The 14,654-nt window shown below is 41.5% G+C and overlaps 2 long non-coding RNA genes across 4 annotated transcripts; one reads left to right on the forward strand and one right to left on the reverse strand.

The window, feature by feature from the left end:
* Nucleotides 1-2,786: 2,786 nt before the first annotated feature.
* LOC134943715 (uncharacterized) lies at nucleotides 2,787-3,591 on the reverse strand. 2 transcript variants are annotated; one of them, XR_010181699.1, is made up of 4 exons: nucleotides 3,565-3,591; nucleotides 3,216-3,313; nucleotides 3,040-3,136; nucleotides 2,787-2,810 (listed from the first exon to the last, which is right to left on the reverse strand). It is a non-coding gene; the product is annotated as an uncharacterized LOC134943715 (long non-coding RNA). The 2 variants fall into 2 exon arrangements; XR_010181698.1 differs by lacking the exon at nucleotides 3,565-3,591 and adding an exon at nucleotides 3,405-3,465.
* Nucleotides 3,592-12,533: 8,942 nt separating this feature from the next.
* On the forward strand, nucleotides 12,534-13,360 carry LOC134943716 (uncharacterized). Of its 2 annotated transcripts, none has more exons than XR_010181701.1 (4): nucleotides 12,534-12,561; nucleotides 12,813-12,910; nucleotides 12,990-13,086; nucleotides 13,315-13,360. It is a non-coding gene; the product is annotated as an uncharacterized LOC134943716 (long non-coding RNA). The 2 variants fall into 2 exon arrangements; XR_010181700.1 differs by lacking the exon at nucleotides 12,534-12,561 and adding an exon at nucleotides 12,661-12,721.
* The last annotated feature ends 1,294 nt before the right edge of the window (nucleotides 13,361-14,654 follow it).

The raw sequence follows: 14,654 nt of genomic DNA on the forward strand, positions 1-14,654 counted from the left end.
TCAATCATGCGTAAGAGCAGTTCTTCACCCCCCATCCATAGCATGAATAAGTCATCAATAAAGCGCATATAGCACTTGATGTATTGTGAGAACTCATCATTGCTAAAAAACATGTCGACCTCCCTCCGAAACATAAAGATGTTTGCGTAGCTTGGCGCTACGTTACTGCCCATGGCACAACCTGACAGTTGCCGGTAGAACTTGCCATCATATATAAAGTAATTCCTTGTGAGGGTTAGCTCTAAAAGTTTCATGAACAACTCACTATCCATGTCGACTATGGACTGAGACTCGTAAAATGATCTTACTGCAGCCAGGCCTTGTTGGTGAGGAATAGAAGTGTATAAACTGCTAATGTCCAATGTACATAAAATACTATTGCGCGGGATCTCCCTAATAGATGATAGACATTGCAAAAAACTGGTAGTGTCCTTAATATACGTTGGTTGTTTTATGACATGCAGTTGAAGGATACAGTCCAAATACGTGGATATGGGTTGGTACAATGAGTCATGGGACGAAATTATAGGTCATCCTGGAGGTTGCTCAAGGCTCTTATGAATTTTTGGGACAGTGTACAGGATCTATCTAACCGGAAATGGTTGCTGTAAAGCTTTAAATAATTTATCTTTTAATACTCCATATGATTTAGCCTCCTGTAAAATCTCCTGTACCTCAAGTTGATACTGAATTGTTGAGTCCGCCAGGTAATTTTTGATATACGGATGTATCTGCAAGTTGACGGTCAATTTCAGCCATGTAATATGCAAGATCTTGAAGTACAATTTCGCCCCCCTTATCGGTGGGGCGCACCACAATGTCGCGGTATGATGACAAATTCCGTAAAGCTAAATGTTCCTGGTGAATTAAATTATGATGTTGCGTGGATTGGGCATGAACAAATTTTTGCACTGAATCACCTATCATACGTGTATACGTTTTGACAGAGTTGTTAGAAGACACCGGATCAAATGTAGACGTGCTCCTTTTCATTAACAATTGTTGGTTGGGGGTGTTTTGTGTGGGAGGGGTGGAGTTTTGAAAAAATTCTTGCAATCTCAATTTCCTAGAGAATTAATGCAATTCAATCTTCCAATTTAAATCCTTATGTAAATTGGTGGGGACAAATGACTGACCCTTGTTCAAGACACATTCCTCCACCTCTGTTAATACTCTAGAGGACAGATTGTAAATTCATTTTTCTTGTTTGTTTGATAAATGCCTTCTTTTTTGTCTCTCGTTTTGACCCCCGCGACGGGTGGCTTGGCGCTTATGGGAGGGTTTTTTGGTATCATGGTTTTGGAACCTAAAGGGACAGATGTTCCTTCCAAAGGGTAGTCTGAATCGCGAACTTGCTAACGCTATTAGATGAGGGGAGTTCACGTCCTCTAAGTTCTCTACGCCTGCGCCAAGTGACATGTCCTTACTGAAGGCACCCACCGAAGTATGATCCAGCGCTGAGTGACAGTTCTATCTTGCACATATACATATATATATATATTGTCAGTGTTACTTGCACCCCTCCCTGTGGGTGGTAAGTGCATAGCTGTGCCCCGCTTCTGGTGCGGTGAGTGCTGTGGTTTTCCCTCTGTATGTATATGAAGGAGTTAATCTATGGTTAGCTCTTATTAACCGTGGCCACTAGCTTTCTCATGCACCCCTGTGTGGACTTTATTATCCTGAACCTGTCTCAGCTGTTTTTTAGCAATCATCTTTGAGCCAGTGCAATAGGTGACTAGTGTGCCTTTAAAAGCCATAAAGTTTGTGGCAGGTACACATTACATCTAGCAGGCAGATGATGCAGCAGTGTGGTAGTCAGGTTTTAAGACTCTGTGATAGTGTAGGACCTGCATGAAGGTGGGGTACCTTGAAAATCGGTATGCGGGCTTCCGTGCATTGGCCAATCCACCAACTAAACCCCCATCATTTATTTATTGAATTGTTGAGGATAAGTGAGTTTACTTTGGTGAGTGCTGGGTTCTCTGTTTGTATTTATTAGAGCGATTGGTCATGGGCTAGATGCACCCCGCCCTGTGAGTGGTAAGTACAGCTGTGTACCCCGCTTCTGTGGTGGAGAGTGCAGTGTTACTTGCACCCCTCCCTGTGGGTGGTAAGTGCATAGCTGTGCCCCGCTTCTGGTGCGGTGAGTGCTGTGGTTTTCCCTCTGTATATATATATTGTCTAGATATGAACCCCTGATGAAGTCCTCCGGGATGAAACACGTTGGGTTTGGCTCTAGTATGAGAACATCAGGCGTCTCTTAAGAAAAACCATTGGACGAAATAATCAAAATTTATGTATTTTACAAAACTGAAGTTTACTTTATAATTGTATTTTTCATTGTATACAAATGCAATTTTATTTACTGCAATATTCTGTTTATTGCTAATGTGTGAATAAATCGAATGTTTTCTTAAACTGTGGTCAAAATTTGGAAGACAGTTCCTAATATATATTAATCATCTACCTAGCTCCCTTAAGACACATTTTGTTCTATTATTCTCACCTAGTACTCCAGCTAGCAGAGAGTACGTCATAAGGTGGAGCTTGGAAATAGCGCAGAATTAGGTCTATACCACATCCATATATATATATATATATATATATATATATAGACGAGAATTTCACGTGGTGGAGGGTGCACTCTCACTGTGTATAAAGTCCACACATTTCTTCAATAGAAAATTTTTATTGTAGCCTCAACGGTATCGACGTTTTGATCCAAAAACCAGGATCTTTTTCAAGAAGGGCCATACATGAATCATCAAATCCAATCATAATATAATAAAGCCGAATAATTAAAAGTATATCTAGAAATATTAGAACATAAACATGACTGAGCCTCCCAGGTCCCAATATATAACAATATTAGCGACAATGCTTGTATCAACATAAACTACTTCATAATACCAGATTTAGAAAAAAGGAACTCATATACCAAGAACAGGTGGCAGAGTAGTGAGACTACAAGGAGGAATAAAATAACACCCTGTGTTCACCACTGGTCTTAAAATGCATGCAAGGCCTACCCCTCCTCACCTCTATCAGCACATTCCAATGGGGCTGCATGTCTGAACTGCTGTATACCAAGTGTGGAGAATGTCCATATAATCACAGCTCTGCAACCAAACCACTGCTGTAATCAAAGGATATCTCTATTATAAACGTGTATCAGAATCAAATGTATATATCAAACCTTGTTACCACATAAATACCTATGGGTCTGGAAAGGTGTGCACAAGACTACACCTGGATAAGGCATTCTCCCACTCAGGGTCAACAGCTGCAGGATCTCAAAAAGGACATTCAGCCACTGTGATTACACATATACTCTGTTTAAACAATGTGCATCTGAGACATAGAAATATATATCAAAAAAGCCATAATCAACGATCAATAAATACCTATAGGTCCAAGAGGATACACATAGGGCAGCCCCTGGGTTAAGCATTCTCCCACATCAAATCCATAGCTACAAACAATAAATAAACCCAAATCAAAAGATTATAGGATTATACAAACATCAAACTTAATCAGTGGGACAAACCCAACATAGTTACTCACAGAATCATGTGGAACACTGCACAAACCAGGGCTGCATGCACCAACTGGATCTAAGCAGGGGATTTAAATACCCCTTGACCCGGAAGTATCAAGGGTGTGAGGGGTCAACTCAAAAAGTCACCTGAATAATTATCCAAACCTTTATTCCACTTGATTAACCGTTTACCACCAGCATAAAGGGCCAAATAGGCAATCAGTATGCCTGTGTATGCATTAATATTCACAGTACAACAGAGGGAATACCCAAAATAGCGCTGCATGCGCCGGGGGACCGGAAACAGGAAGTGTCATGCGTTCCAACCGCCAAGCCTGGTGGAACGCACGCTGCAAACACCCCAGCGAACACACAGCGCACGACACCCGCACGGGGACAAAGTCCCCGCACCACGAGCACAGTCCCCACCGCCACCAAACAGACACATCCGCATCAACCCCACGGGCCGGAGGGAACGAACCGATCCGCACACGCCGGGGGCCAGAAACAGGAAGTCCGTGCGTTCCAGCGGCCGAAGCCGGTGGAACGCACGCTGCTAACATAAAAAGGGGATGGAAAAACGATCTAATATATTTAGAGACAAAATGATGTTTTATATCAAAAGATGAGATCATCCCTCAAGAAATATATATATATGTATATGGTTCCTCAAAGAATCAACTGTTGAACAACATATGAAAAAGGGTAAAAAATTGTTATAGGGGACCCAGGAGGAGGCAGCAGCAATAACAATACAAAAACATAAACAAAAAAACATACATAAAACAGTTACAATTAAAAAGACAAGCTGGCTATATAGTGAACAAACCTATACAGCAAGCATATCGGTATCTATACATTATATACTGACACCAATCGAGGGGTTCATTGGACATGTGTTGAAGATATACCATTGATAAACTGGTCAGAGACTTACTGTATAGACAAACACTTAATGGATTATATTCATTGAGCCCCCTGGGGGCTACTGTGTCCAATTCATTGATCCAATAACATTCCCTCCATTTAAGCTGCCCCACTCGATCGCCTCCAGTCGACAGAGGGGGAACCCAATCAATCAACATACACTTTAGACTTGCTACTTGGTGCTTAGCCTCTAGAAAGTGTCGTGCGACAGGTTTATCAGAGGTTCCACTGTTTAAAGCGGTATGTATAGAAGACCGGTAGTTGGCCATCCGGTCTCTAAAATTCCGCATAGTCAACCCAACATAAAGGAACCCACATGGACATTTTAGTATGTAGATGACATGATCCATTCTGCAATGTAGATGAAATCTGATCTTGATGGTGGTCCCAGTGTGGGGATGATTGAAAGTCGGTCCAACCATCAATGACCTGCACGTCGTGCAGTTGCCGCACGAGAAACATCCGGGTTTCTGTGTATACAATTGTGTACAGGAAGGCCTAGCGTCAGGATACATGGTGGGTCTCATCAACATTTGTTTCAGGTTCGGACCTCGCCTTTACGCCAACATTGGTGGTTTCATCTGGGTGAATGGTAACGTAGGATCAGAACTGACAATAGCCCAATGTTTCTTCAAAACTTTATTGACATGTCCAGAGTGGTTATCAAAGTAGGTGGTAAACACCATCCTATCTTTAGATTTATTACGCTCACTATCACATGTCCCTGAGAAGATCGCTTTTGCTTTTTCAAGACATCTAGATAATACTCTAGTATGGTAACCTCGTTCCCTAAAACGTGTAGTAACATCAGTGAGTTGTGTCTCTACCTTCTCACAGGCTGAGTTAATCCTAAAACCCCGAAGGTATTGGGACACAGGTAAGTTGTCTTTTAGGGCCGTGGATGATGACTAAAGGCATGCAGGGTGAGGTTACGATCTGTTGGTTTCCGATATAATGTCATTGCCAACAGATTGTTAGTTTTATTGATAGTCACATCAAGGAAACTAGTACTGGTGTCCGAACAAGTTGATGTAAATTTAATGGGGCTAGCTAGAGAGTTTAGTTCATAATGGGACTAGCTAGAGAGTTTAGTTCACTGACCATAGATAAAAACAGCTTCTCTGTGTTGGTCCAAAGCAAGAAAATGTTGTCGATAAAACGACGATAGAAGAAAATTGAATGGCCATATTTAGGAAAGATGTTGACAGACTCATACTGTGTCATGTATAGGTTAGCGTATGAGGGGGCCAGGTTTGACCCCATCGCTGTACCCGCTAGTTGTAAATAATATGAATCTTTATACATAAAATGGTTGGTCTTCAAGACCAATTCAGCCAATTCGATAATAAATTCAATGGGCATGTTTGTTTTAGGACCTTTAATCAATGTAGTTCTTAAAGAGCTTAACCCGTCATCATGTGGTATCACTGTATATAAGGAGTTGACATCCATTGTGGCCATTAGACAAGGGACGCTATATAAGTCTACCCCTTTAAGCTGTGAGAGAAAGTCTCCAGTATCCTTGATGTAGCTATCACTCCTAGTTACTAGGGGTTGGAGAATATGGTCTACAAACTGGGCCAGTGGCTGTAACAAAGACCCCTCGGCGGCTATGATAGGCCTGCCAGGCGGTGCATTCAAACTTTTATGTACTTTGGGCAAAGTGTACAAGGTAGGGCATTTGGGATGTTCGACAGTGAGAAAGGAATGCAGCTCACTATCCAACCACCCATTGTCAAGACCCCTTTTGAGACATGCGTCAATGGTCCGCTTAGTGCTAGGCACAGGATTAGATCCTAATCGTTGATATGTAATTTCATCCACCAATTGACGCATAATTTCTTTATCATAGTCTTGCCAGTTTTGAATCACCACCGCCCCACCTTTATCGGCTGGGCGAATAACTAACTCCTTATTTTCACGCAATCGTTTTAGGGCAACTTTCTCTGCGCTAGAGAGGTTGTCAAAGCTTTTAGGGGGTGAGTAATTGCTGATATCTCTGTTAACGATCCTTAGAAACGTTTTAACACTGGCATTCTGAGAGGGAGGATCAAACGTGGAAGGTTTCTTAAACGATGTATGGGGTCGATCTGTAGTTTTATCAGAAAAATATTCCTTAAGTCTAAGGGACCGACCAAATCTAAACTGATCAACTGTGTTTTGAAATTTATTGTGTTGATAAGTTGGCACATATGACAAACCTTTAGACAAAAGAGACATATCGGCCTCATCAAGAGGTGTATTGGACAGATTAAACACTGTACTTATGTTTTTCTGGGTCTCCCACGTCTTCTGGTACCTGCCCCTCCTTGGGTGCGGCCTCCGCCGCCGTTGGGTTTTCCAGAATGAGGGGGCAGATCTGTGCCTACCTCTAAAAAATGCCTCGAATCTCCAGACCCTGCATTGTGGTCTGTATCGGAGGTGGACACCGAGGAGGCAGATTCAACCGGAAAGGGTGGTGCCCTTCTCCTTCTCATGGGTCTATTGGTATTGTCGTTAAAATTGTGAGTATTACCCAGCAACCACCTATACACAGTGTGTTTTTTATAATCATTGGTGACTACTGTTAATTTTTTCCGTTTAAACGAAATTAACTCTCGCTGGTATGTATCAATTTGTACCTGTAGTTTTTCAACCCAATTTTGTGTTTTATCGTCACGCAATAGAAGAATCGCACTAACATTAGCTGCCTCAATATCAGCCCTAACAACCTTGAGATCAAGTCCCACCTCCTCTATTACCAGTGCTATCAGATCGAGGGAACATTTGTTTAGGATGCCACACCATCGACTGCAAAATTTAGGATTACTTCTCCCTATGGTAGGTGTATTAATAAAGCGAAAACCTCTCGGAATCTGCTGTCGCCGGTGGTACTCCAAGAGGAATTGCCCATGGAGCTTCAGATCAATCTCTCGTTGCCTTTGTTTCAATAACCGATGAAATATATCTAATGGAGTGTCTGCTGGTTTTGCCTCAAAATCAATTTTATCAAACAACAACTTCTCCACCTCCTCATCAGTAAAGGATAAGGTGCCTTGTTCGGTTTGTGACAGCAAGCCGTCATCAAGTAGATATGCACCTTCCTGTGTCATTTTTAAATTTTAAAAAAAAAAATATATATATATATACACAAGGACAATACAAAACACAAATTGCTGCATACACAGTGTCACATAACAATGTACTACTTTAAACAAGATATAAGGATGGGTGTCAGAAAAGAGAAGGACCACAATAGCAGAGGTCCTGCACCTATACAAACAAGAGGGTTCTGCACTCTCATCAAAGTTCCTAATGGTGGGTGCTCCCGACAGACGAAATGTCCGCAAATGTAGACGAGAATTCCATGTGGTGGAGGGTGCACTCTCACTGTGTATAAAGTCCACACATTTCTTCAATAGAACATTTTTATTGTAGCCTCAAAGGTTTCGACGTTTCGATCCAAAAACCAGGATCTTTTTCAAGAAGGGCCATACATGAATCATCAAATCCAATCATAATATAATGAAGCCGAATAATTAAACGTATATCTAGAAAAAATAGAGCATAAACATGACTGAGCCTCCCAGGTCCCAATATATAACAATATTAGCGACAATGCTTGTATCAACATAAACTACTACATGTTACCAGATTTAGAAAATATATACATTTGATTCTGATACACGTTTATAATAGAGATATCCTTTGATTACAGCAGTGGTTTGGTTGCAGAGCTGTGATTATATGTACATTCTCCACACTTGGTATACAGCAGTTCAGACATGCAGCCCCATTGGAATGTGCTGATAGAGGTGAGGAGGGGTAGGCCTTGCATGCATTTAAAGACCAGTGGTGAACACAGGGTGTTATTTTATTCCTCCTTGTAGTCTCACTACTCTGCCACCTGTTCTTGGTATATGAGTTCCTTTTTTCTAAATCTGGTATTATGTAGTAGTTTATGTTGATACAAGCATTGTCGCTAATATTGTTATATATTGGGACCTTTTCTATTGTATGGCCCTTCTTGTTTGTATAGGTGCAGGACCTCTGCTATTGTGGTCCTTCTCTTTTCTGACACCCATCCTTATATCTTGTTTAAAGTAGTACATTGTTATGTGACACTGTGTATGCAGCAATTTGTGTTTTGTATTGTCCTTGTGTATATATATATTTTTTTTTTAAAAATTGAAAAGTGACACAGGAAGGTGCATATCTACTTGATGACGGCTTGCTGTCACAAGCCGAACAAGGCACCTTATCCTTTACTGATGAGGAGGTGGAGAAGTTGTTGTTTGATAAAATTGATTTTGAGGCATTACCAGCAGACACTCCATTAGATATATTTCATTGGTTATTGAAACAAAGGCTACGAGAGATTGATCTGAAGCTCCATGGGCAATTCATCTTGGAGTACCACCGGCGACGGCAGATTCCGAGAGGTTTTCGCATTATTAATACACCTACCATAGGGAGAAGTAATCCTAAATTTTGCAGTCAATGGTGTGGCATCCTAAACAAATGTTCCCTCGATCTGATAGCACTGGTAATAGAGGAGGTGGGACTTGTGCGATTCCTCTATTGCGTGACGATAAAACACAAAATTGGGTTGAAAAATTACAGGTACAAATTGATACATACCAGCGAGAGTTAATTTCGTTTAAACGGAAAAAATTAACAGTAGTCACCAATGATTATAAAAACCACACTGTGTATAGGTGGTTGCTGGGTAATACTCACAATTTTAACGACAATACCAATAGACCCATGAGAAGGAGAAGGGCACCACCCTTTCCGGTTGAATCTGCCTCCTCGGTGTCCACCTCCGATACAGACCACAATGCAGGGTCTGGAGATTCGAGGCATTTTTTAGAGGTAGGCACAGATCTGCCCCCTCATTCTGGAAAACCCAACGGCGGCGGAGGCCGCACCCAAGGAGGGGCAGGTACCAGAAGACGTGGGAGACCCAGAAAAACATAAGTACAGTGTTTAATCTGTCCAATACACCTCTTGATGAGGCCGATATGTCTCTTTTGTCTAAAGGTTTGTCATATGTGCCAACTTATCAACACAATAAATTTCAAAACACAGTTGATCAGTTTAGATTTGGTCGGTCCCTTAGACTTAAGGAATATTTTTCTGATAAAAATACAGATCGACCCCATACATCGTTTAAGAAACCTTCCACATTTGATCCTCCCTCTCAGAATGCCAGCGTTAAAACGTTTCTAAGGATCGTTAACAGAGATATCAGCAATTACTCACCCCCTAAAAGCTTTGACAACCTCTCTAGCGCAGAAAGAGTTGCCCTAAAACGACTGCGTGAAAATAAGGAGTTAGTTATTCGCCCAGCCGATAAAGGTGGGGCGGTGGTGATTCAAAACTGGCAAGACTATGATAAAGAAATTATGCGTCAATTGGCGGATGAAATTACATATCAACGATTAGGATCTAATCCTGTGCCTAGCACTAAGCGGACCATTGACGCATGTCTCAAAAGGGGTCTTGACAATGGGTGGTTGGATAGTGAGCTGCATTCCTTTCTCACTGTCAAACATCCCAAATGCCCTACCTTGTACACTTTGCCCAAAGTACATAAAAGTTTGAATGCACCGCCTGGCAGGCCTATCATAGCTGCCGAGGGGTCTTTGTTACAGCCACTGGCCCAGTTTGTAGACCATTTTCTCCAACCCCTAGTAACTAGGAGTGATAGCTACATCAAGGATACTGGAGACTTTCTCTCACAGCTTAAAGGGGTAGACTAATATGGCGTCCCTTGTCTAATGGCCACAATGGATGTCAACTCCTTATATACAGTGATACCACATGATGACGGGTTAAGCTCTTTAAGAACTACATTGATTAAAGGTCCTAAAACAAACATGCCCATTGAATTTATTATCGAATTGGCCGAATTGGTCTTGAAGACCAACCATTTTATGTATAAAGATTCATATTATTTACAACTAGCGGGTACAGCGATGGGGTCAAACCTGGCCCCCTCATACGCTAACCTACACATGACACAGTATGAGTCTGTCAACATCTTTCCTAAATATGGCCATTCAATTTTCTTCTATCGTCGTTTTATCGACGACATTTTCTTGCTTTGGACCAACACAGAGGAGCTGTTTTTATCTTTGGTCAGTGAACTAAACTCTCTAGCTAGTCCCATTAAATTTACATCAACTTGCTCGGACACCAGTATTAGTTTCCTTGATGTGACTATCAATAAAACTAACAATCTGTTGGCAACAACATTATATCGGAAACAGATCGTAACCTCACCCTGCATGCCTCTAGTCATCATCCACCGGCTCTAAAAGACAACTTACCTGTGTCCCAATACCTTCGGGTTCTTAGGATTAACTCAGCCAGTGAGAAGGTAGAGACACAACTCACTGATGTTACTACACGTTTTAGGGAACGAGGTTACGATACTAGAGTATTATCTAGATGTCTTGAAAAAGCAAAAGCGATCTTCTCAGGGACATGTGATAGTGAGCGTAATAAATCTAAAGATAGGATGGTGTTTACCACCCACTTTGATAACCACTCTGGACATGTCAATAAAGTTTTGAAGAAACATTGGGCTATTGTCAGTTCTGATCCTACGTTACCATTCACCCGTATGAAACCACCAATGTTGGCGTATAGGCGAGGTCCAAACCTGAAACAAATGTTGATGAGACCCACCATGTATCCTGACGCTAGGCCTTCCCGTACACAATTGTATACACAGAAACCCGGATGTTTCTCGTGCGGCAACTGCACGACGTGCAGGTCATTGATGGTTGGACCGACTTTCAATCATCCCCACACTGGGACCACCATCAAGATCAGATTTCATCTACATTGCAGAATGGATCATGTCATCCACATACTGAAATGTCCATGTGGGTTCCTTTATGTTGGGTTGACTATGCGGAATTTTAGAGACCGGATGGCCAACCACCGGTCTTCTATACATACTGCTTTAAACAGTGGAACCTCTGATAAACCTGTCGCACGACACTTTCTAGAGGCTAAGCACCAAGTAGCAAGTCTAAAGTGTATGTTGATTGATTGGGTTCCCCCTCTGTCGACTGGAGGCGATCGAGTGGGGCAGCTTAAACGGAGGGAATGTTATTGGATCAATGAATTGGACACAGTAGCCCCCAGGGGGCTCAATGAATATAATCCATTAAGTGTTTGTCTATAAGTCTCTGACCAGTTTATCAATGGTATATCTTCAACACATGTCCAATGCACCCCTCGATTGGTGTCAGTATATAATGTATAGATACCGATATGCTTGCTGTATAGGTTTGTTCACTATATAGCCAGCTTGTCTTTTTAATTGTAACTGTTTTATGTATGTTTTTTTGTTTTTTTGTTTATGTTTTTGTATTGTTATTGCTGCTGCCTCCTCCTGGGTCTCCTATAACAATTTTTGACCCTTTTTCATATGTTGTTCAACAGTTGATTCTTTGAGGAACCATATACATATATATATACTTCTTGAGGGATGATCTCATCTTTTGATATAAAACATCATTTTGTCTCTAATTATATTAGATCGTTTTTCCATCCCCTTTTTATGTTAGCATTGTGCGTTCCAACGGCTTTGGCTGCTGGAACGCACGGGACTTCCTGTTTCTGGCCCCCGGCGTGTGTGGATCGGTTCGGTCCCTCCGGCCCGTGGGGTTGATGCGGATGTGTCTGTTTGGTGGCGGGGGGGACTGTGCTCGTGGTGTGTGGACTTTGTCCCCGTGCGGGTGTCGTGCGCTGTGTGTTCGCTGGGGTGTTTGCAGCGTGCGTTCCACCAGGCTTGGCGGTTGGAACGCATGACACTTCCTGTTTCCGGTCCCCCGGCGCATGCAGCTCTATTTTGGGTATTCCCTCTGTTGTACTGTGAATATTAATGCATACACAGGCATACTGATTGCCTATTTGGCCTTTTATGCTGGTGGTAAACGGTTAATCAAGTGGAATAAAGGTTTAGATAATTATTCAGGTGACTTTTTGAGTTGACCCCTCACACCCTTGATACTTCCGGGTCAAGGGGTATTTAAATCCCCTGCTTAGATCCAGTTGGTGCATGCAGCCCTGGTTTGTGCAGTGTTCCACATGATTCTGTGAGTAACTATGTTGGGTTTGTCCCACTGATTAAGTTTGATGTTTGTATAATCCTATAATCTTTTGATTTGGGTTTATTTATTGTTTGTAGCTATGGATTTGATGTGGGAGAATGCTTAACCCAGGGGCTGCCCTATGTGTATCCTCTTGGACCTATAGGTATTTATTGATCGTTGATTATGGCTTTTTTTATATATATTTCTATGCCTCAGATGCACATTGTTTAAACAGAGTATATGTGTAATCACAGTGGCTGAATGTCCTTTTTGAGATCCTGCAGCTGTTGACCCTGAGTGGGAGAATGCCTTATCCAGGTGTAGTCTTGTGCACACCTTTCCAGACCCATAGGTATTTATGTGGTAACAAGGTTTGATATATACATTTGATTCTGATACACGTTTATAATAGAGATATCCTTTGATTACAGCAGTGGTTTGGTTGCAGAGCTGTGATTATATGGACATTCTCCACACTTGGTATACAGCAGTTCAGACATGCAGCCCCATTGGAATGTGCTGATAGAGGTGAGGAGGTGTAGGCCTTGCATGCATTTTAAGACCAGTGGTGAACACAGGGTGTTATTTATTCCTCCTTGTAGTCTCACTACTCTGCCACCTGTTCTTGGTATATGAGTTCCTTTTTTCTAAATCTGGTATTATGAAGTAGTTTATGTTGATACAAGCATTGTCGCTAATATTGTTATATATTGGGACCTGGGAGGCTCAGTCATGTTTATGTTCTATTTTTTCTAGATATACTTTTAATTATTCGGCTTCATTATATTATGATTGGATTTGATGATTCATGTATGGCCCTTCTTGAAAAAGATCCTGGTTTTTGGATCGAAACGTCGAAACCTTTGAGGCTACAATAAAAATTTTCTATTGAAGAAATGTGTGGACTTTATACACAGTGAGAGTGCACCCTCCACCACGTGGAATTCTCGTCTACATTTGCGGACATTTCGTCTGTCGGGAGCACCCACCATTAGGAACTTTGATGAGAGTGCAGAACCCTCTTGTTTGTATATATATATATATATATATATATAAAAAAGAAGGGGAATATATATATATATATATACATACATAAAAGAAGGGGAATACGGCGCCACTTGTGAGGCAAAATTACCACAAAATATTCACTATGGTAACAGAACTATAGAAACACTCCCTCCCCCTATATATGGGTGTCAGCCAGCCCCTAAGTGAATCAACAATAGATAAATAGAGTAGGGGTACGGTGACTAAATGTGATTAAATGTGAATACTCTATATTACCATAAAAAATGGAACCTAAAAGCCAGTATAAATATAAAAGTTTATCAATTTAATAAAATACCACAAAGGAGCTGAGCAAGATTACAAATATAAATACAGAAAATATTAAAACATAAAAACAATGAGTGCTGAGTCTGAAGGGTAAATAACTTATCTCAGTGTATGGTGGAGGTCTATTAAGGGGAGGCCAACGCATTTCGTCCTATCTGGACTTCATCAAGGGGTCACTATTTTCTATATTTATATTTGTAATCTTGCTCAGCTCCTTTATAGTATTCTATTAAATTTATATACTTTTATATTGATACTGTATTCACATTTAATCACATTTAGTCGCTGTACCCCTACTCTTTTTATCTAAATATATATATATATATATTAGTATATTAGAGATGAGCGGGTTCAGATTCCTGAGAACCGACCCCCCCCCCCCCCCCCCGAACTTCACTACACGAGCCTGGATCCGAGCCCAGCTATGGTTTTCCAACCTGACTCGGAAACCAGTACAAGGCAAAACATCATCATCCTGCTTTCGGATTCTCATGGGGTTTAGATTCTATATAAGGAGCCACGCGTCGCCGACATTTTCACTCTGGCATTGGAGAGTGTGGCGAGAGGATGTGTCTCCATCCTCAGTATCCTTCATCAGTACAGTGGTAGTGTCTTGTGCTGCATCAGTCCAGTCACAGTGGTGGTGTCCTCTGCTACCATATGTCCAGTGCTGCTGTATAAATCCAGTCCAGTGGTGCTGTGTTGTGCTGCAACAGTCCAGTTGTGGTGTCTTGTGCTGCATCAGTCCAGTCACAGTGGTG

Source organism: Pseudophryne corroboree, chromosome 7 (genome assembly GCF_028390025.1).
Source record: "Pseudophryne corroboree isolate aPseCor3 chromosome 7, aPseCor3.hap2, whole genome shotgun sequence".
Classification (NCBI taxonomy): domain Eukaryota; kingdom Metazoa; phylum Chordata; class Amphibia; order Anura; family Myobatrachidae; genus Pseudophryne; species Pseudophryne corroboree.